This window comes from Sander vitreus, chromosome 1 (genome assembly GCF_031162955.1).
Source record: "Sander vitreus isolate 19-12246 chromosome 1, sanVit1, whole genome shotgun sequence".
Taxonomy (NCBI): domain Eukaryota; kingdom Metazoa; phylum Chordata; class Actinopteri; order Perciformes; family Percidae; genus Sander; species Sander vitreus.
In genome coordinates this window covers 21938362-21959953 of record NC_135855.1, presented here as the reverse complement: position 1 = coordinate 21959953, position 21592 = coordinate 21938362, and positions in this window count along the sequence as shown.

Here is a 21592-nt window from a genome sequence, read left to right as displayed (position 1 = left end):
ATAAAAGGCATTACTATACATATTTTAATGGGGAGGTGGTTGTTTTCTAAGCAATTTTCTGCTAGAGTACATTTTTAATTTATTCATATTTAATTTATTGGTCTCCGCATACCCGCTCAGTAAAACTAATCAACACCATGTATGGGCCTCTTTAAGCCACATCTCTCCTTGGCAGGCAGACAGGCAGCCTCTGCATTAGGATAAGCTGGAGGATACCGCCGCAAAGGATAGACTGTTCAGTTCTCACAAAAAACCTTTTATTCAGAGGGAAAAAAGAGTGGAAAATTAAAAATGTGTCCATGCCTTGATCCAAAACATGTCAATTTCTGTGGATAGTAACCACTGTCACTGCTGCTGTCGGAACATCGTCCTCCTTCCGTTACTTCCTGCCCTCAAACTCCTCTGCCCTTGAATTGGTACGTATGACAGTATGACTGGAGTTCTTATCACCTGACTGCGCTATACACTCCAAATATCTATCGACCCATTGACACACCTTGAGGAGCGATCTACACAACCTTACACATGGAAATGATTTCAATTAATTACCATTCCCCTTTGACAAGGCAGAGAGGACGGGTGGGGTGGGGGGGGACGACAAAGGAGCCCAGACAACAGGAGCATTTCTCTGGTGTAATGTGCACCATGTGTAATGAGCAGCAGAAAGGTCATTTGACACATTTCTGCCAGAATGAATTCATTTATTTCAAGCACTTAATTTTGTAGTCACCTCATTGGTGCACGGCTTGGCAGTGCACTGAGAGTGTGCATTACCACAAGTGGAGGCTTAGTTTCCTCCCCAACAGCTAGTGCTGACCACAGGTCTGTGGGAATGCTTGAAGAGCAGCGAGATAGTGAAATGGAGTGTGGGAGATCCAATCACCTCTTCTATCATAGGAAAATCGCCTCCATCACCTTCAGCGTAATTGGAGCATTCATTACAGTTCAGTAAAAATGCAGGTTGCCATTAGATGGGCAATTTAAAAGTAGGCTTCTGGAGAATGAGAGACTTGAGGGGTCACGATACGGGGTCACAGTCAAGTAAATAATGGGAATTGGTCCCATGAGGCTTAGAAAACCACAAAGCCTGTGGTCACACACCAAAATATAACTCAGCACAGCAGAGAGGCAGGAATTCAATCATCTGACAGAAAATAAAATGCCCCCTGTGCCCTCTTAACATCACAATAATCACAAATAGAAAGTCCTATTACCGTCCTATAATTACTCTAACCTGATTAGTTTAGAAAGTGCTGTGATGCATGTGTGACAACTGGAAACTATTCCGTTATTTTAATGCTTAGATTAAGATTTAAAAATTAGAAGCACGTACAGCTTGAAGATTGTACATTAAACTGTATTTTGCACCCACCAAGATGCTATGTCCACATATACTGTATGTACCACGTATATCAGATTGAGAAGTTGATCATCAAATTTATCTCATGTTGAAGTGTAGTCTAACATGGTAACTTTTAGTAGGGAGACTGTTGCCTTCAGCTGCCACTAGAGGCCTCAGTCTGGCTAAAAGTTGCACCACTTTATTTTTATATGTACAGTTTTGCTGTTTTGGGTTTTTGTTATGTTTTTACATTTCTCTTCAGGGGAACATTTCACTGAAAGCAAATCCAGAAACATTTGCTTGATCAAAGGAAGCATATTTAATGTGTTTAGGTTTGAAAACGGAGTTGTTACTTATGTTCTGAAGGTTATTTTACAAAACTTTGTTTTCAACAATAGCTCATCGGCTTATGTGTACTTCACTAACTGCAAACATGCCTGAAGTCATGATCATGATGACATGATTTTAGATTCTCTTTTTAGAGATTTAAACACTCTCACAACAAATCTGCGTATTTCTTTCTTTGTGAAGCTCCCACTAATGATGTTTTTTTGCAGGAGAAAATGCTTCTACATTAAATATGAATACACATCATGATGAAACAATTAGGTAACGGTCTTCTGTGTAGCCTGTTTAAGTATCTGGATGCTTAAAGAAAATGTAATGACATAAACAAAGCTGTGGAGTAGTACTCACAAATTAGCCTCACTTCTCAGTGGAAAATAATGTAATTAGAGAGTTTTGCACTGAGAAAACCCACAGAGGCCCTTTCTTGTCTGAACTGAACCTTTACGATTTATGAAATAAGATAATAATCAATCATAAATATGCTTCTATTGGAAGGGATGCCCAGAGGTTCATGATAGGATGACACCCGGCCTCTGAGTCAGGGGCTCTCACAGAGTGTGCTTTCCTCCAGCCCTTTTACCACTCAGGAGGCAGATTGGACTTCTCACTCTCAGCTACTCCGCATTATTGTCCATTATCACACTGTGGTCCATGTGTAAGGTGACAGTGGTGCTCTGATGGAGAGGCGACAGGGGGACCTAGACTGCAATAACATATTATTAGCTTTTTTCACAGCTCCACTGGGCTGGATTTACACTGGCTATCCAGAGACCTCCAAGGGCAGCCCACTGTCACAGCAGTGTCCACCAGCACAGCAAATGCCAGAGATATTCAGGTGTGTGTGGACACACACACACACACACACACACACACACACACACACACACACACACACACACACACACACACACACACACACACACACACACGCAGAGTGTGTCTGTAATCAGTGACAGGCCTTTTCCAATTAGCCTCAGTGTGCTGTCATTCTTTGTGTACTATTGTACTACTGCATGTTCTCCTTTTGTTCTGTAAACTGTAAACACACCTCCTGCCATCACTGTGGTGTGTCTGAGTCAAAACATAGATAGATAGATAGATAGATAGATGATAGATGGATAGATAGATAGATAGATCAGAGTGCTCTATGAGGGTGGCACATCTGCCGCTCCCTTTTGAATGGGAGATGCTCTTGTCCTCGGTAATGTTAACAGTCTCCCTTGTGACTGATGCCTCTTGTCCCAGCCCTGTTTATAAAACAGTCAGAACTTCGTTAAGGGACAATAACATAAGCCAGGCTCAATTATGGTGACATTTTGCTGACATGCAGATTGCCTCCCCTCAATCTTTTTTTATGTAAAATACTGATGTGCCAGTCACATATGGATGGATGAACTTTGGGAGAATCAATAGTATTGATGAATCATAGATCATACAAGTCAACAAGACTGACACCAGGAGAGCAAATTCATCGCACACAGAAAGTCAATATTAAATTGTAATCATAATCAGACAAAGTGAGTAATGTATAATCAATAGCACAATTATGATAGAACTTGTCCTTGCATACAGACAATAAGTGTATTCAAACAGGCTGCATTGTGTTTATTACAGCATGAGCTTGTGAAGATGTCCATGCATTGTTAATGGTACTGTATCCCTTTAGTTATTTATGGTGAACCTCATTATCTCAGGCAGCTTATTTAATGAGATGATCAAACAACTCCAAATAAATATACCAAGGACTCTTTGGAAACTTTGGAAGTTGTTCTGAAATATGTTGGAAGGAGATTATCAGGAGGAGAGTAAAATAAGCCTGCTAAATCCAGTGATGGAAGAAGTATTCAGATCCTTTACTTAAGAAAAAGTACTAATACCACACTGTGAAAATAAAAGTGAAAGTCTTGCAGTGAAAATGTTACTTAAGTAAAAGTGTGTAAGTATCATCAGGAAACTGTACTTAAAGTATTAAAAGTAAAAGAACTCAATGCAGAAAAACTTTAGAAACTAGAAAAGAGCTAAACAGTTCTGTTTAATCGGCTAATCGTACTTGTAGGCTTTTATACTGTTGGGTAGTTTAATTTACAAAAACATTGTATTTTATAAACTACATGTGTTTTGTGTGCAAAAATCTTAATTTGTAAAGTCACTAGTAACTAAAGCTGTCAGATTAATGTAGTAAAAAGTACAATATTTTTCTCTGAAATGTAGTAGAAGTAGAAAGTGGCATGAAAAGAAAAGACTCAAGTAAAGTACAAGTACCTCAAACTTAAGTACAGTACTTGAGTAAATGTACTTTGTTACATTCCACCACTGGCTAAATCCAGTAAGATGATGGCATTTGATTGTCTTTTGGTGTGCCCTGAAATAAATGTTTTGCATGTTTTCTTAATTTGCAGTGAGTTGAGCTCTCAGGGCCACTGTTATAGTAATATAACAGTAGCTCTATATGGTTTCAAATAATGTATTTATGTGGAAAAAAATCCCACAGTGAACTGTACACCGAAAAGAACAGCTATAACCTTAAAGTTTATCCAGATAAAGGACTTCTTTGTCTTCTTATTCAAGTAACTAATTAATTAAAAAACAAATTAATTTAAATTTTAAAGATTCATGTGAACAGATGCATCATATTCACAAAATAATTAACTTCTGTCATTCAGACAGCACATTGAACCAAATCTGCTTTTCTTCTTCTAGACTAACATACTGTTTTAAAAGTTGAAATAAATGCAAGTTCAGTTACGAGCAAAAGTGCATCACCTTAAGTATAACAAATGAGCATAAATGGATGTGTGTGTTGGCACAAGTAACCCTACACTGAGCAGAACAACACTCACACACATTTTTGTTAGTGCGAATAAATGACCAAGCAAAAGGTGGCAGAGCAGAAGTAAGCACAGATGATGAAGTTCAGAATCCAAAATCAGAATCTGAAAAGGTTTTATTGCCACAATAAGTACACTTATGTGGAATTTGCCTTGGTGAAAGGTGCATACATAAACAAACAAACAAACATATTAAACATTAATATGAAATAAACAATAAATACAGAAAGAAGTTGTGATGAGGATAAACGGATAAGTTGGATATACTTGAAATCTTTGTATCTAGAGTTAAATTTGACATTAGTGGATGATCAAACATTGGCAGTTTGGTTTAACATTTATATGTCCTGTCAGGCACAAGGACTTCATGATTGGTGGCACAATCGAGTGTTGAAGAACAAAAACAAACAGATTAAACTTGCCTATTCATACAGGGAAATTTGTGTTTCATATTTGCTCTGAATGTCATATTAAATGAGTCATGGAGGAATTATTGTTGAGCAGACACAGGCAAGGGGAGCCGAGGGAAGCCAGGGATTGGAAAATGTGAGCTGACATACTGTAAAGCAGCAAATCAAGAGAATATATCTGGTTGGTGGAAAGGTATCTACACACATGCCTAATAACTTCCGTTCACATGATGACCTCGTATAGATGGGCTTATACACCCTGTACATAAACTGCAATCTGTCACATGATCTTTTCTCATATCCTTGTAAAAAAAAGGGTATAAGGAATAAGAATACAAATTTAATTAATTTAGCATGTTGGAAAAAAACATGCTTGTTTGTAACATTGAATGAAAACCAAACTGTTTGGTTTCAATGAAAACTCCACAGGGTTCTGTAAGTATTAGGAATTGCATTACTTCTTACTGTTGCAGAGCCCCGATGCACTTTAATTTAACAATTTGTAAGATAATGTAATCTGAGTCCAACATTCGGGTAGTTGCCTCTGTCTTGGGAAGACATGTTGGATGCAGGATGTTGTAGAAGAAGAACAGAATCTATTCACTGAGATAGCTGCAGCGAGGTAGGAAAGTCAGTGGACATACTGCAGAGGTTGGTTAGTTAGCACCTTCAACCTCCATGAGGAGATAGAGAAATACAGGAGGTTATGGCTAACGTCAAAACACAAAGCAACAAAAAGCATCAGCAAGTGGCTCTGGCCGACATAAAGGCTGCCAGCTATAATGTCTGTATCATATGATGGTGTTTATATTTGGTGGCATGAGTAGATACTTTCATCTTTACAAGTTAGTGTAACAGTCGTATACTCTTTTGCAGGCTATTCTGCTGGTGAGTAAGTTGAGGGTCAACCCCAGTGTTTACCTCTTGTTGTACAATGTGGTGTTTGAACTGCTGAAGAGGCCATTTCAAGCTGCGTCTCTTTGCCCCTCAAACTTAGTTCAAGAGCAAAGCCCTTTAGCCAGCAAAACTCTTGGCCAGAAGGCGCATACATTTTGTCTGAGGAAGTAATTGAGCACAAAACAACCTTCTTTCCAACGTGTGTACTTACATTTTCAGCCTACTCCTGTTGCATATTTCCTCTTTACATTCAATTACAAGTTCAAAGTCTGAGTTTAAGATGTTTATAGTTAATCATGGCCTCCAAACTATCACCTTTGCTTCATACCACTTGGGGTAAGCTTAAAAATCTGTGATTTGGGTGACCTGACCCTTTAAACCTTACCTTCTTAACCTTACATAAAGTTGTTATACTTCACTGTCAGCTAATGCGAAACTGTGTGTTTTGTAATAGCAGCTTCCTGTATATAGCAGCTCTGCTACCCGACTCAAACTCAACAAGGCCTGACAAAGCTTGAGGCTTAGGTCTGGTTCAGTTATTTTCAAAAGTAATTTATTAAGAAATGTTTCTTTCATTCTCTCTGATATGTGCTATATGTTGCAATTCAATATTCAAATACCTAGTGGTAAGAGGGAGAGACAGAAGAAGAAGAGTGTAGCCAATGCAATGCATTCGCCTGGCGAGTTAACAGTCAGTAATTGATGAAATAAAGCAAAAATACTGTTTTGCTTCAGGTCTCAAATGTGGCAGCACCAGTAAAGTTTAGTCATGCTGGGTCTTAGAAATGCAGGTATTAGATTAGATACATTTTTCAAAATTGTCAAACTTATTTGCGTATATTTAATAACATGAAAGGGATTTATGGCCACTTTTATCTTTCAAGTCAAACATTACAACATTAAATTTAATTTGAATGGGAAGTTTGTTCCAGAGTCTCGGGGCCACAACGGAGAAGGCACGATCACCCTTTGTTTTCATCCAAGACTGTGGAATAGCTAAAAGGAACTGATTAGATGATCTTAGGTTCCTGGAGGAGTGATGTAGGGTAAGGAGATCAGCAATATATAAGGGGGCCAATCCATGTAATGCCTTAAAAACAAGTAACATTACCTTAAAATCGATTCTATATTTGACCGGTAACCAGTGAAGAGAAGCCAATATCAGGGCGATATGATCCCTCCTTCTGGTACCAGTCAACAATCTAGCAGCCGCATTCTGGAAAAGGTGCAGGCGTGATAAAGATGATTGGCAAATCCCAGAATACAAGGAATTGCAGTATTCAATACGAGACAAAATAAGAGCATGAATAACAGTCTCCAAGTCCTTACAACAGAGGAAGGATTTTAGTTTAGCAATAGTCCTGAGATGAAAAAAGCTACATTTGACAACAGAACAAATTTTTTTGTCAAATTTTAATGCTGGGTCAAAGATGAAACCTAGATTTCTGGCAAAAGGGCGCACACTTGAGGCTAAAGTCCCCACATTTTTCAAAAGTTTGTCAACTTAATTTTGGGGGCCCAAACAACATGACTTCCGTCTTACTCTCATTAAGTTGGAGAAAGTTGTTAGCCATCCAGCACTTAATGTCTTTCAGGCAGTGAAAAATCTGTGGTATCACCTGTTTTTAGAGGCAGGTACAGCTGTGTGTCATCAGCATAACAGTGATAACATATGTTATGTTTGTGAAGAATGGAACCCAATGGAAGCATGTACAAAGAGAATAAAATTGGCCCTAAAATCGAACCTTGAGGTACACGGCATGTAATCGCTGCCGAAGAGGAGATATTTCCAATTTCAACAGAAAAGTTTCTATTTTTTAAATAAGAGTTGAACCACTGTAAAGCAACAGCCTGGATCCCTACCCTATGCTGAAGGCGATCCAACAAGATGGCATGATCAACAGTGTCAAATGCAGCACTAAGGTCCAGCAAGAGTAAGATAGCACAATTTCCTCCGTCACCGAACAGCAACAAATCATTTAGCACTTTAAGAAGTGCTGTTTCTGTGCTATGGTGTACTCTGAAACCAGACTGAAAATTGTCCAAGACATTATTTTCACTTAATAATGAAGAGAGCTGAGCAAGAACAACCTTCTCCAAAATCTTTGACATAAACGATAATTTAGAAACAGGCCTAAAGCTGTAACAATCAGTAGGGTCAAGGTTGTTTTTTTTTAATTAGAGGCTGAACCACAGCATGTTTAAAGCTAGATGAGACTGTGCCATTCATAAGAGAGCTATTTATTACAGACAAGAGGCTGGGACCAATAGCATCAAATACCTCTTTGAATATACCATGAATATAATCTTTAAACTCTCTCTCCTGCCTTAATCAACTTTTTTCTTCATTATTTCCACTTAACGTCTGACAGTTTAAGGGCCACAGATTGTTTACTTTTCCCCTCAAATGTTCAGTGTGCAACATACGGTTAGAGATGAGCTCCAGCACATGCAATTAATGAAATGTCTCTTAGATAAAAGGTGTGTAAGGTTGAAGACCTGCACCTTAACTTTTTAGAGTTAGACACCTCTTTGCCCTTCACTCTGTTGTCTTTCATTCACTGGCTTTTGTTGATTAACCATAATGAGGTGACTTACTATAGACCCCGGGCCAACCCCCTCCTTTAGTGAGGTGCTACAGATAAAAAAAGTCCATCCAGGCAGCCATCATAGTAGGTCAGAACAAATCAGATGGAGGAGCTTTCTTGTGTCTGGCAGCCGACACTTTCAAATGTTAATGGAGAGGGGCGAACAAAGTTGAAGTGGGTCTGAAAATGCTAATTGTTCCTAATTCATGTAAATAGGTTTCTTAATGGAGGAATTAAGCATTTTAAATATGCAATTGGAGGCAATCAGTCCTTTCATTTGGTGGGGTGGCACAGGTGTAGTGGATTGAAATTCATCTTTCACACAGGGTGGCTCATTTGTCATTTGGCTGTGTTCAGGCATGGATGACGGGGACTGCAGGAGAGGTCCTTCTGCACTGTTATGTACAGATACCGGTGAGTGAAACACGTTGCAAAACCTTTAATTGTGTTCTTGTTGTTGACCGTATGAAGATAGCGGAAAAAGCAATTAACTCCAATCAATACTGGTAAAAACAGCCAATGCAAGGATATAATTTATTCTCACCACTTAAAGAAGCAATACACTTCATAAAGAATTTATATATATATATATATATATATATATATATATATATATATATATATATATATATATTGTGCCATTTCTGGATAGAAAAAATGAGTGTAGCACACAACAAAGGAAGGGGGCCTACCTACCTACATATCACAGACAGAGGAGCAGCAGAGTAGACAGCTCTGACTTATTATTCTGATCATCTCAAACAGACAATAAACCAGGAGGTCATGTTTCAGCATGTAATAACATGGTGTAGCACAGGACCAGAGACAGAGGGAAACTCACAGGCACCGCGAATGGGCTATGAATCAAATGGGCAATGCATTGTCTCAGAAAATGACTTATTAGTCAATATAAAGGGGATACTGTGTCTTTGAGGTGTAAATAGCCGTGGCTGTGCAGAGAAGAGGAGGCGGCCCTGGTTAATGAACGAGACAAGAAAAACCTTGTATAAAAGGACAAACCAGATCACAAGATTTCAACCCCATTAGCTGCTACTCACAGGGAATGATAATAATGATAAAGGGTGGTAGGGCCTTTTGATTTCGGAGTAGCAAACTGTGTTGTCTTGAGAAAAAATCTTTTCCTGGAGGAGAATCAAAGAGCAGTTCATTTTCACACTGACCTTCAGGGCTCAAGGCGGCCAGACAAGGGCACAAACAGATTGAGAATTAATTGGTGCAATTAACATTTTGTGATTATAAGGACTTCAGATCAATACCCTATGCAAATAGCAGTATTGATGTGCAGCAGAAACCTTGTTAATTGTGTTTGGCGAACAAACAGGCCCCTGTGCTACTATTCCATAATGGAACAGGAGGCACGGACAGGTTCAAACTGCTGACCACTTTAGATGCATGAGAATATGCAGCAGTTTCTCTCTCCCCCATCCTACCAGTCCACCCCTTCACCCTCCACTCTGCTCAAGACTTTTAAGAAAAGTTGCAGAGTTTGATGATCTCGGTTGCTTTTAAGTTGGCCCTTTTAGTGGCTCTCTGAAGAGGCTCTTAAAGGCTGGATGAAGATCCTTCAGTGTTTCTCTGATCACCAAGCTCATGTCAGGTGGCAGCAGATTACACAAATGGCCTTCTGCCTCCTTTCTTTTACAGTTTTTAACAGTGGGAATGGGCATGTAAGGAAGAATTGAAACACTCTGTGCCGACAGCCATTGAAATGAATTAGTTTCAGCTTTATTGCTACGGACTGGATTTTCCACTCTCGTTATTAAACTGCGTTAAAAATGCACTTTCATTTCAGATAAGTACCAGTAATCCTGTTTGCGGACCACAGCAGATGAAGTTAAATATAATTTAAGCAGAAATGGAAACGCATGGAACAATGTAATCACTGAAAGTGAGATTGAAGTGATGCTATTCTTATCATTATTATTATTTTCATTACTGTTGGGGTGGAAAGACACCAGCAATGGCAGCAGCCACAGCAAGCAGAAGGTGAGAAAAGAGGGAAAAAAACAAACCCATCCAATAACTATCAAAGCCAATAAATCCCTGCTCACTACTGCCCGTCTCACTTTTTCTTTCAGTGACAATTGGGTTGCAGATTGTTGCAGGGCTTACATCGCCTTGAAGAAACGCATAGAGCTGGCAAGGTACAAAAGGCATACTGTTAATTAGCGGAGTTTACAGGCCGAAGGAACAGTTAGCAGGGTCTTTTGTGTGCTGTACTACAGTGGCTGTGGTGTTGGTGTAATGATGCGTCGCTTAATATGTGCTTACCTGTCTTTAGCTGTGTTGTGTCACATTTGCTAGGATGTATCACAAAAGGTAAAGACACTGGCGAGAACAAAGCAGAGCTGTGACAGAAAATACTTTTTATTGAAACCAGAAATGTTTTTTTACCCTCCATTTATTTTATAAATGGATTTTACCAAATTGAAACGATTGATATTAAAATAACTCTATACCCCATTTCACCATCAAAGAAAATTAGGTTCTCAAGAGTAGCATTACAGGTTATATAAAAAATATAACAATTGCCATCTTATTAGCCATTTGTTAGCGTGCTAATTACAGTTAATTCTTTTAAATTTTGGGCTGTGCTCCTTTAGGCATTAGCCTTAATCTCCCTGGTGAGGAAGTTGGTGTATTAAACAGAAAGCACTAAAGGGATGGGAGAGTGGACATGGAATTAAACCATCATACTTATGCTTAACAAACACCACCACTTACTGGGCTATTTGATGATGACTGGAATATAAATACCTTTCTGTAAAGTGTGTTTCTGAAGTGAGACCCCATTATATCTAATTTAATAAAACAAATACAGTAATATAATAAGTGATGGTTTCCAGCTCGAAGCCTTGGTGCCTAAAGACATAAAAAAAATAAAGATTGGTATCACTATACAAAATATAGTGCTGTATGTGTAAAGTTTTAAGTTGAGTTCTAAAAGACCCAGGAATATCCAAAAGAAACACATTTTCTTTGTACTGGAAATCATTGTGTAATTAATATGGATACCAGACTCATTTCTATGGGGGCATATAGCAACCTTTTGGTCATGCGGTTTTACAGAATCCATTCATACGTTTAGGTTGTTACTGCATGATGAACTTCCTCCTTCACTGAATCAATTAATGTCAACGGTCTACAATGTAAAAATCAAGATTCAATAGAACTGCAAACACATGAGGATGAAGATCAATCCACAAGTAAACATCAATATAAGAGGACTGAGGTGCCTCTTGAAGCTGAAGCTGGTTTAAAGTAAACATTGCTGGTAGGATGAAGATGACTGTGGTGATGATGACACCTGTTGTCAAATTGATTGCATCTCTGCAGTAGAAGAGAGGAGACCAAACCTTCTACCTAAGCCATCAACATATAAAAGATACATAATGATGACGTGAACTATTTCTCAAGCACTGCTATAGTGACAAAAATAATGCAGATAGTAAATCATAAATGAAATGCCCATCTACGGTCGGGCTGTGGAGAGCAGGTGAAAAATACACAATAGTATTGCATTTTTAGAGGTGGTTCAAAAAGACCTTGTCAAGATTGATGTCTCTCCTGTAGCTATAGTTAATAGTAAGTGAACACTCCTGAAATTAGAATCCACTTCTTTCTAAATGCACCACCTGTGAAGTGAGGACATCTGAGAGAATAAAATGGAAGGTACATGTCATTTCTATAGGTTTCCGAGACACAGGGAAAGGAGAGCCAATCTGTGAGATGTAATGGATATGTCAAGAATTGCTAAATCATAGGTGTCCGAGGCAGAAAGACAACTAACCCAAACATAATGTCATTCTGGAGGCAGGAAAGAGGCAAAAATCAGGAAAGAAGAAAGGAGGAAATGACACAGGTGGATAAAGTATTGCATTTAAATTTAGTAAAAATGAGAAAAAAATATTAACTGTTTTCTTGCGTACTGTTCTTGATTATTACCTATTTGGCATCTCTGTCCGGGTGCATTATGGAAATGAAGTAATGCTACTTTGCTTAACAATAACACACTGACTTTGAATCCTCTTACTTAAGGTTTGATTGCTTCTTGACGGTGGTTTTAAATGAATTGTGTTGAGGAGTGATAAAGAGCTTATTGCTAGGAATAAAAGCCCAGAGCAATGAAGAAAAGCTACACATGGAGTGGCTAGGCGATACAGGCTATTACGGTGAGGGAATGGTGTCCTTGACTGCCAGGACGGCTTAGAATTTTATTTCATCTTGTTTTGCTGGCTGCTGACAATGATGCGTGACTCTGGCACCGGAGGAAGAGGGCAAGCATGAGAGCCATTTTAGATCTCATTTACATATGGTGTGTCTATAGCAGCATGAAAATAACCACGTTTGAATGTGTGTGCATGTGAGGATGCAATGTGCACGTTTCAGGAGACATGAATACAGTATGTGTACATGCAGGTGTATTTGTGCATTCACACATTTTAAAAAAGCTTTCTTTGGATTTTTTTAAGAGTGGTATTTTAGGGAAAGTTATGCTTATCATTCTCCTTGTGTTGCATGTGTTTGTGAAAACACACTCGCTCTGACCTCCATCGCTCACATGCGCTAAAGCCCCCAAACCTCATGTAAATTCGGACAATGGAGGACTCGGGGACTCTGGGAATTGTTGTTTATCAGCGCAGTGAAAAGAACGGTTGAGCTGTAATGGCCCTCCAGTGGGTTCAGTATGTAAACTTCTCTGTGCAGCAGCAGTAGTTTGAGGCCTCCCTTCTGAGCTGCACATCTCTGTGTTATTTTGGTTGGCTGCTTGATTTGGGAGGGAGCAGTTCATTTGGAGGTTATCACTACTTTTGTCAAGGTGAGTCAGTGCTTTCATGCATACAGTGGCCCAAAATGAGGCAGCAACATCTCCAAAGAAAACCTCATCTTTGCTGTTTTGTGTCTGCCTATAAAGTATCCTCAGAGTATGTTGACCTTCCAAGGTTGTAACTTTAATAAAGATATTCTTATAAAACCAGTACAGTGCCTGTTCAAAATGTACCTAATCGGAATGGGCTGATGCCTTGGCCACTGGTATTGCTGCTTGCAGCTTTCTTGAGAACCACTCATCCAAACAACTTTACACTCAACACTGCACTTCCTTGCATCCTGAGCAATACACTTGCCATGATCATGATGCTGGATAATACGTGTAATTTGCTAACAGCCAGCTATTTGGGACCAAGCTATTTCCGGGGAACAAAAGCCTTCATTCTGAAGAAACATCACTGATGGTTGAAATGTTTGCGCTACAATGTAACATCTCTTTTTTCATCTGTTCTTAAATGTACTGTAGCAAGCGACAGTTAATAGGGGTTAATATGTCCTGTACGCCTCAAAAGCTCGCACTGAACACTGTACTTCCTTGCTCCCGTCATACTTACTATAGCCACTATATATTTTTATGCGCACTTTGAAGTATCGCATTAGAAAATCTTGATGCAAACGGCAAAATTCTAAAAGACTTCCTCAAACTCGCAAAAAAGTTTTTACGCTCGCTTGAGGTGGTTTTTGCCTTTTTCGAAAAAGAGTTAGTGCGCAAAATGAGAGATGGAAACAGCTTTGCCGAATAAGTGTGACGTAGCGAACATGTAACTCACATGACTATAGTCCTGGTATCCATCGGATGGGGGAAAGATCGGGATATGGGTCCCATCCAGTGTGCCGTACACTTGTGGCAAAAGGTGAGTAGTGGAGTTGCCTGTGCCTCATCCACGTCGGGTAAATTGACAAATTGGTTCAACAGCTTGAATTGTATGGCCCTGCACACCGCGCATACACAGTGGTGAACGGTTGTCTCGCTGACACCAAATGTCTCTGCCACAACCCTTTATTCTGCACAGGTGGCCAACTTGTACAGTGCTACCTCTCTCCATTTAGCCAAATAACTTAGCTTCTAAACTCTTTGATTTAGCAAGCCGGTTTGCAATCTACAACCATGTTACGCATGGTTGTAGATTGCAAACTCAACTTGTCAACTTGTCAACACTGACGAAACTACGCTTTGCGTAGTCTAGTTTATTCACTCTAAACCAGTTGATGGAACTTCTAATTCACATTTTCTTTTTTCTTTTCTTTTTTGCGACATTTTAAAAGTTTGCTTAAAATTTGCTTGACAATTAGATGGAAACATGACTACAGTTATTTGTTTGAATTCTTTTATGTAATATTTTAGCTAAGATTAGACTGCAACCAGTGATTTGAAAGTAATATACTGAAAAAGTCCTTATAATGAAATTGTTAATTAATTGGTCCCACTTAAGCTTAAAAATAAAAAAACACTATGTGGACAACCAGACATACAGTGATGAAGAAAATCTTACAGAAGAACATAGTTTATTCTAAGCAACAAACTCCAAGCGCCGACTTCTTAACTTTGTGAGTCAGGCATGCCAAAAGCTGTTACTCCTTAAGTAAAGTATATGTCCAGTAATTATCTCATATGATGCTGCGTGTTTTCAGGCATACAGAAAATAATGATCGTGTGCCACAAAGTGCTTGAAAAATTGCAGGGGTGAAACCTCACCCTCTGATAGGTTTAGGCATTTCAGACAACCTTTTCCAAAGAGATTTGGTCAGAGCTTTTCCTCTACTTAAACACAGAAACACTGAGGATCAATTTGTGGGATTAGTGGACAGTGCTGAGATAAAGTTGGTGCTGAAGAGGCCCACATGACTATCGTCCCCCCAGTGTCCTGCTAAAGTCCTCTTAGCTTCATTCCTGGCCACAGACTAAGCCCATCCAAACCCCAAATGCAATCACAACCCCAGCTCAGTCAGACCCCTCAGAATCATCATTTCAACAACACCAGCCTAAATTGCAGCTCTGTCCCCGATCTCCAGCCCTCCCTGCCTCGTCTCCTCCCAGAACTTTATTTAATGAGTGAAGTTTTTTGGTGGGTGTTCGGGGTCTTACGCCAGGCCTGGAGCAACAGAGGAGGAGCTTTCAAAAAACATCGGCAAACAAATGGGATTTAACACACAAGAGGCTCTGATGGCCTATTAATTCTGCTTTGGCTGGCATCCAGAATGAGCCCAGCTTCTCTCCTAATTGGAGAGAGGCTAATTTCTATCAGAGGTATCAGGAGACTTTTTTTTTCTCTGTGCAGGATGCATCCACATAACTTTAATGGATTCTTTTAAGGGCTACGGCACGCAGACATTGATTAGATTGCCTCTGAGGCCCTTCAGCTGGTCGCTTGACATAGGCAGCAAATGAAATGTGACCTCTGGTAAAAGGCCTGAACCAGCCAGCCCCACTCTAATCCATTAGCTCAGAACCTTTCCCAATCCCATTTAATTAATGAAGTGATTTGAAAAAGGGTGAACATTACATTTACCAATCTCTGAAACTGGAAAATAGTGGGCATATAAAGTAACAGATACAACAAGAGCAACAATAATCGCAACATCTCCAGTCTTAAAAAAAAACCTGACACAAAGTAAAAGCTGGGTTGCAGAGTAATTGTTTGTGATGATTCCCGCCCTGAGACAAGATGATCCAACCACAAACCACATACAGATGTGAGGTAATGAGTTGGTTAAGGAAAATTACCTCTCTTTGGCTGGACTGCTTGAATATTTGTCAGCAAGAGAAAAAGTAAATTTATTGAAATTCATCAAAGCCAAACAGTGACAGCAGGGGAGGGGGTGGGGGGAGTTAATCAGTGAAATGTAAAACAGAGGAGAGGAAAATATTTTCCATTTTTGTCTGTAGAAAGAATTTACCAGTATGTTCATCTTGGCCGTGTAGCTGTGATCTACACTCTTCAGCACCACTTTAAATCTGCTTTCTGGAATTCACATCTTGTACAGTCATTCCCTTTTAACAAGAATCCCTTTCAATGTGCAAGCTCTTTATTCAGACAATTGGAAAAGGAGCTGTAGCACAGTAGTTCTCCTCAATGTCAAAAGAAAGACAAGCACCAGATCTCTGTTGGTGCATATGTTACATTACTTATGTTTCTAATTGAATTCATTTATTTATCTTCAATTAATAATTTATGATGCAACACACAGTGGTATGCAAATGAACAATTTAAATTTAATGAGTTTTTAATGACCAAACAAATAATTAGTCGAGCCCGGTGTGGTGTGCATGTAATTTGAGGAGGAATGGATTTGAGAGCTTTGTTCAATGTTTGAGTACAGACAGGCTAATTTACTTATAGAGCAGCTTAATGCAGCACAAGAACTATGTGGTTCATACAAAAGCAATGGAAAGTCATTACCTCAAGGTCATTAGGAAGTCTCCAAAAAGCCAGTTGTGGACATGTAATGCTAAAGTAATAAAGCGAGCCATTATATTCCACACAATCATAGCAAAGAGCAAAATAGAGGCACATGCGCTGAATATAACTCACACACTGACAAAAGAAAAATCCAACATGGATATCCTAAATATTCTAACTATTCCCATTTGTGGGGGTGAGGGGTGGGAGGCAGAGGGCTACATGCCACTGGAGCCAAATGGCATTTGATAATGGCTTTTTTCAGCAAACCCAAAAGACATTGTTAAGATTTACATTTTGAAATATATGCTGACCTTTTTCCCTCCTCTCCTCCGTTCGCTTGTCATCAGCACTGTAATTGAATCAATATATTTCTTGATCAGCCCAGAGATTGAATAAGGTCACAGGAAGCCATGTGTGGCCATTAAAAATCATTATTCTACTCAAATTGAGCAGAGATGGCATAGACCATTCAGGGTTCAAAATGAAATTATATTAGAGTCTATTACACTTTTACAATTATAGAGACGTTCCAATATTACAACAGGAAATGAAGTCGTAATAAAAAGCCCAGGGGTGTATTACAAAGAAATGGCCCAACTATTTTTTTTCACTTTCACACTGTTATTGAATTGATAAAGAGAACTTGGTGACATTACATTCACTGATAAGTGACCTTATTCATGAAAAATAGAGGAGCCTGTTTCAGTTGCTCCATTTTCTTACTTTAATTTCGCTGTGGAGCTGTTTTTCACCTACAAGACCTTTTGAGTCAGTAACAGTGTACACATTTACATTTCCTCACACACACTTTCAGGACAAGTGGTACTAATGAAGCCACTAAAGCAGTTACTGCTTTAATTGACTTTAAGCATACATTTATTTTAATTATTCATTTATTTTCTGGGGTATGGGATTTTGCTTTATGCACACATCTGAGCAGCAAAAGCGGCTAATTAAATTGCCCAATTGAGTTGTGCAATTGGAAGACAAAGTTTCAATCCTGTTAATCCAATACTTCAGAAAAAAAGTGGAAAATTAAATTAAACCACACTATTAACTGATACTTCTCAGTCTAAACTCTTGCAAATTATGTCTAACTATCAAATTAGATAAAACTCCATTTTTAATTGGCTTACTCATTGAAATGAATAACACTTATCAGCGATCAACTTATCAATGCCGCATGAAATAAGAATGAGCAGGACAAGAAAAGAAGAAAAAAAACGTTCCTTCCGGCTTTACAGTCATTCTCATGGTCTAGTTTTCTATAGTTTACACATTCAAAGATCAGGCTCAGTGTATCTCAAATTAGACAATTATATGGCTTCACACTTATAAAGTGGTGACCTGTGATTTGTCTGTGCTGTCACGTCCATCTGGTAATGCTGTGGAAGAGGTTCATTTTCTTCAGTTGTTATACTTCTGTTTCACTTAAGGCACAGCCCCTCTGGCCAATTAGGCGTGATGGTCACAATGTCTGCAGAGCTCTAGCAGTGTGCTCCTTAAAGCCTGTCAAATGACAGTGAGCGGGGAAACCCAGTCGCCTGGAAACAACGCCGGCTCCCACAGCCATCATCATCATCGCTGAATGTAAATAGCCTTTCATCTCAGGTGGAACAGAGCCATTGAGCGAGCACATCTCCGCTGCCCTGTTTAAACTCTGCATACAGAGGGATGAACGGTAATGAAAGGACCATTTACACCATCTATTCCACCTCTACCTCTCCAGATCTTTTGAATATAAAACCTCAGAGTGGAACGTTTATGAAACACATAATGACAATCTAAATCAGTGGGCGGCTTCAATCTACAAGGATTAGTGGGCTCGATGTAGTTCAACACGTGAAGGCATACTTGTCGCCTTATTACTGTAAAAGCTTCAGAAGTCCTCCCTGAAGGAGCGAGTAAGGGAAGGGGAACACTCGACTATGGCACAGATCTCTGGCAGCAAATTAGGGACTGTGCTATCTGTTCAGTATGGAAAAAAGAGGCCGCAAGATACTTGGCCTGTCACATTTTTCAGGTAGAGGAAAATAACTGTGTGGTGGATTTTTACTTTAATGATATGCCTAGAACATTACTGCCTCAACACAGCAAGGTAACTGCAGACAGGGAGTGATATGACTGTACACTGGTATGTTTAAAACAGACACCACTGTTCATTAGAGGTCTGCAGGTTCTGAGTTTTCTGTCATTTGCTCACACTCAGCAGTTACAAAACTAAAGTCATCACAAGATCAAAGTAATAACCCAGGTCATGCAGAGTGCTGGAGCCCTTTGTGAAGATAAGTTAAATAAATAAATAAAATAAAATAAAGTAATTACAGAGATTAAAGAAGACTGTAAAACTGAAACACTGTTACATCTCATTTGGGGATGGGAAATGTGTAGGACCCATTTAAATCAAAAGAAGTCTGGTTAATGGACAGGTTTCTGAGCATAAACATAATCAACGATCAACATAATCAACAATCAAAGTGGTCAACGTTCAATATCTGGAGAAGGAAACCTTCCTTTCAGCAGAGTTCATAATAAGCTATTGGTTAGGATTTTAGGAAGGTAGTGGATAGTTTTGATCCACAACACAATGTAAATTTCCTGGGGACACTTAAAACTATAGTGCGCGGCTATTTTATATTAATGAACGTCCATTACATTCAAGCCATTGCCAAATGAGTTGATACAAAGCTAATTAAGCCTATCAGCTACACAAAACTCTCTCAGTATGGCTATGTTTACAAAATAGTGTAGTCCGGCGACTTTCACGTGCAGCAGTTCGAGTGATGCGTTTTGCGTCACTGCTGAGAAAGGACAACAGCAGCGTTCAGCTTTGGAGACGAAGAGGACTGCTGCAACAGGTGAAGGTATGGCTGAAAACCCGTAGAAGCGCCCACGAAATGTTTCAGTCAGTGATTGCACTGCTAAAAAAAGACCTACACATTCAGCAGAAGGAAAGTGATCCACGGCGAAGACAAACATGGATAACCATTGGTGTGGCTTTTCCTATTTGGAGAGCACTGAAAAAAGAAAAGGGACTGAAGTCAGACACGGATGTCGCCTTACTGCTCTTGAACAGGCTAGTAATGGGTTTTGTAACGTATTAGGAGTAGAATTATTGCTATTTCATTTACTCAACCTAAATACTGTGCTACTAGCAACTGCGTGGAGGAGGGGTGGGGGTGGTGCGCGATCACTAAAGACTTGGTCAAGTGGATGCACCGTGTTGTTGTCATTACTTTAAATTCTTCATGGGGGCGACAGAAACTATGTCCTATAGCTTTAATTGTGATAAACAGGTTCTTGTCACAAGAACTTGTCATGCTATCCAGAAACCTGTTTTTATGGATATTTTTTAAAATTCGAGAATAAAAAAACCCAAAATGCTGGAAATTTGAAAAAAAACACTGCAAACACGTTTTTCCTCTTGGCTGAGGTGGAAAAGTTGACATAGGCCTACATGAAGCATTTGACTTAAACGTCCACTGAAACTTTCGCTCTACTGGAAAGAAAAAAACTGCGGCAGATTAAAACATTAAATCTGTGTGGAGTGATGAGACTAGTGACTAGAATAGAGATAAATAATGAAAAAATAAATGTATGGAACATGGAGTTAAAGGCTATGGGGGATTTGTCATTGTCATTGATTGAAACAATTGATGATTACACTCTTCGGAGTAAATGTACAGACGAACAGACAGTTACACATCGTCTCCTTGTGTATCGTCTCCTTCCTCAGCCAAACTGGCTGGCTCGCTCTATCACCCTGGTTTTTTGGAGGCCCGATGGTGATGAATGTCTTTTCCTTTTTGTGAAGTCCCCTGTACTGCTACAGCGTGCCAGGCAGAATGAAAAACAGATTAAAGAGGCAGGAAACCGACACAGAGAGGATGTTTGGCTGTTGGCTATTGAGTTATCAGCCCTTTTCACACCTAATGAAACAACTTTCAACACTGCAGCTTATTAAATATCCCCCAGTCACTGGGCAGAGCTGCAGAGTTGCCAGGCCCTGAGAAAGCTACATTAGATTTTAATTAAAAACAAACAAATTACCCAGAGCTCAATGCATCCAGGAAATTTCTCAGTCGAAATAGGACCTAACTTTTAACTGTTGAATGATACAGGTACACTTTTGAAAAAACACCTAAATGTCTTTCAATGCTGTGAAGAGAGTTAATACATCAAAAGACTTTTATAGACCAAAAGATATATGCAAATGGAAGTGAGATAAGATGGCAAGGAGACTGGGTCCAAACATGCAAAAATACACCCTGTGAGCCAAGGAAATCATCACTGGCTGATTTATTATTTGATAATCAGTCCAATCTCGTTAACCTTCACTGTGGCCACTTATCTTCACATCCATAATTATTCTGAAAATCATACTAAAAAAAGAGGTTAACAACAATGTCTGTGTCCTTTGTTCTTGCAGAATTTTAATGGATTTAATCTTAAAAGCTAAATTGCCCTTTCAGGTGTAAATTCTTCCATGATGAAGATGTCATATCATAGCTGTCTTTTTCTTAGTAGATCTAGGTCTTTTGAAATAGACATTATGCCTGTCTGTGTTTATAATGACGTTTAAAAAAAAGAATTGTTCCTTCATCACTCGGTTCAACAGTTTCTTCCGTGTGCAAGTTGTATCATTACTTTGATTTTCTCTCTGCCTCCAGCCTCACCAAAGCAACACTCACACATCCGGTTTTAAGGGCGTCATCGTCTCTCCTTATAGCAGGGCAGTGTGTGTTTTAGCTGTGGACACTGAAGAGATCTTCCCATGTTAAAAAGATTCAGCTCGTTACTGAAATATAGGTATGAGGTATTGTATGAACAAGTACATTAACATTTTTTCTTAGACAAATGAAGACAGAGTGGAAGTGAGGAATCGGCTGCAAGGCTGAAGGGCATCTGTCCCAGGCAGCTAAAC